Raw genomic sequence first — 3,236 nt, 5'->3', positions numbered from 1 at the left:
GTGTTTACTTTCCTGGATTGGTCTTCTGCATCTGTAGGCTGATGTCTTTTGGCAAATTTGAGTTTTCTGTTGTTACTTCTTCAATCAGTTTTTCAATCCTGCATTTTTCTCTCTTTATCTGCTACTTGGTTGAATGAATGCAGAGATATTTTGGCATAATCTCATAGGTCCCCAAGGCTTCTCTCAGTCGATTTTTTTTCTCCATTCAGAATGAGTAATTTTATTAATCTACCTTCTAGTTTATTCTTTCCTCTGGCCTCTCCCTTCTGCTGTTGAGCCTATCCACTTTATATCTTCTGTTTCTTTGTTGTAATTTTCTATTTCTATGCTGAGACTTTAAATATATTTCACAATTATTCATTTTTATAATGGCTGCTTTAAACTATGTTTCAGATAATTTAACTTCTCTTTTACCTTGATGTTAGCATCCGTTCATTGTCTTTCTTGTTTGTTTCTTTGTTTCATTCAGTTTGATACCTTCTTGGTGTGATAGTGATTTTCAATTAAAACCTGTATTTTTTAGGTATTTTATTTTGAGGATCTAGATTTTATATACACCTGTCTTGTTTGCCTGTTTCTCACACTTTCTTGTTCCAACAGGAAAAGTACGTGCATTGTCTCATTATTGCCAGGCAAGGTAGAAGTTTGGGTTCCCATTGGTACCCATCTTAGGGGACTTTTTATTACTTCTGGGTTGAAGTAGGATTCTGCTTATTCATGTGATTGTCACTGACACTGCAGGAAGAGGAGTCATCTTACTGTTTGGAAGGGATGAAAGTCTTGGCTTTCCCTTCAGCTTCCTATGACATGACCATGAAGGAGGTGGAGGGATTGGTGATGGTTGGAATGCCTTGTTATAGCCTGATGAAGGTAGAAGTCTAAGGTCTTCCTAGACTATCTCACTGTCCCAATGAGTTTGGTAGGCATTTCTCTTCCCAGCCTCACAAGGGATGGAGTCTAGGCTACTCACCTAGTCTCTAGTGGTGGTGGTGGGAATGGGGCTAGAGTATTTTTCTGTAGTATTTTTTATAGTAGAGTGGTTATTTGCTAAAAGATTGAAAAAGAGGGGTGCCTTGGTGGCTCAGTTGGTTAAGCATCTGACTTTGGCTCATGTTACGATCTCACAGTTCATGAGTTTGAGCCCTGCACTGGGCTCTGCACTGACAGCTCAGAGACTGGAGCCTGCTTTGGATTCTATGTCTCCTTCTCTCTATCTTCCCTTTCCCTGCTTGTGCACACATACACACACTCTCTCTCTCTCAAAAATATACATTAAAAAAAAAAGATTGAAAAAGAAATTTTGCTAGATCTCTCTTTGTTCTTTGACTAGATAGAACAAACTTTTGTTGTAGGTTTTCTTGAGGGAGTGAATTCTGTGTCTGAAGGTATTTCTGGGTTACCAGCTTCTTTAGCTCCACCTCTGGTTAATATGAGAAACAGAGAAAACCCAGGAAATGAACTACTGTGTTGTTCCTTGGGATCCAAAAGTCACTAGCCATTCTGCCTTCTTCTCTTTACCTTTCAGAATTTTCTTATGTTTGTTTAATCTATAGTATTTCAAGTTTTAGTTTTGCTTGGCAGAGGAAATAGGGAAAAGGATGTTTAATCCATTTTCCTAGAAGCAGTAATCTTCTAGGAGATTCTGGAAAACCTTCTCATGTTGCACTATCGAATTGATATCCCTTTACTAAATTTAGAATTTCCTAGGTTAAGTCATTGATGTCAGAAGATCTTGGGGTGATGAGCAGTTTCATCAAATACTAACTGATATTTGTTATACTTTAAACAATATATATAAATTATTCATAGGTAATCTTGACCAAGATCATTTACTTGAAATTCTACTCTTTATTATTATTTATTTTTTATGTTTCAGCTCTAAAAGTTTTGATTTTCCTGTTTTTTAATTTTTAAAGAAATTTATTTAAATCAAAGTCAGTTAACATATGGTATAGTCTTGGTTTTAGGAGTAGAACCCAGTAATTCATCACACACATATACCACCCAGTGGTCATCCCAGTAAGTGCCCTCCTTAATGCCCATCACTCATTTAGCCCATCCCTCTACCCACTTCCCCTCCAGCAACCTTCAGTTTGTTCTATGTATTTAAGAGTCTCTTATGGTTTTACTCCCCCTCTGGTTTTATTTAACTTTTTCTTCCATTATCCTTGGGTCATATGTTGTGTTTTTAAAATTCCACATATGAGCGAAGTCATGACATTTGTCTTTCTCTGCCTGACTTATTTCTCTTAGCATAATGCACTTTAGTTCCATCCACATTGTAGCAAATGGCAAGTTTTCACTTTTTGATCACCAAGTAATATTCCATTGTGTGTGTGTGTGTGTGTGTCTGTATACATACATATATACACACATACATATATACATACACATCTTCTTTATCCATTCATCAGTTGATGGACACTTTCCATATTTTGGCTATTGTTGATAGTACTGGTATAAACATTGAGGTACATGTGTCCCTTAGAATCAGCAATTTTTGTATCCTTTGGATAAATACCTAGTAGTATAATTGCTGGGTCATAGGGTAGTTCTATTTTTAATTTTTTCAGGAACCTCCATACTGCTTTCCAGAGTGACTGCACCAGTTTGCATTCCCACCAACAGTGTAACAGGGTTCCCCTTTCTCCACATCCTCACCAACATCTGTTGTTTCCTGAGTTGTTAATTTTAGCCATTCTGACAGGTGTGAGGTAATATCTCATGGTGATTTGATTTATATTTCCCTGATTATGAGAGATATTGAACATCATTTTGTGTGTCTGTTAGCCATCTGGATGTTATCTTTGGAAAAGAGTCTATTTATCTGCCCATTTCTTCACTCGTTCTTTAAATGTTGGGTTTGATAAGTTCTTTTTAGATTTTAGATACTTACCCTTTATCTGATATGTCATTTGCAAATATCTTACCTCATTTCATCATTTGCCTTTTAGTTTTGTTGATTGCTTCCTTCGTTGTGCAGAAGCTTTTTTTTTAAATTTTATTTTTTACTTTTAAAAATTTATATCCAAAACAGTTAGCGTATAGTGCAACAATGATTTCAGAAGCTTTTTATCTTGATGAGGTCCCAATAGTTAATTTTTGCTTTTGTTTCCTTTGCCTAAGGAGACATGTCTAGTAAGAAGCTGTGAAATTCTACTTTTTGAAGACTAAATCTCTTGTATTTTTTAAAAAGCTAAGTACTGGTATATAACACTGTAAGTGGGAGTATTTTT

Source organism: Acinonyx jubatus, chromosome A3 (genome assembly GCF_027475565.1).
Source record: "Acinonyx jubatus isolate Ajub_Pintada_27869175 chromosome A3, VMU_Ajub_asm_v1.0, whole genome shotgun sequence".
NCBI lineage: Eukaryota > Metazoa > Chordata > Mammalia > Carnivora > Felidae > Acinonyx > Acinonyx jubatus.
Note: the sequence above shows the minus strand (reverse complement) of the source record.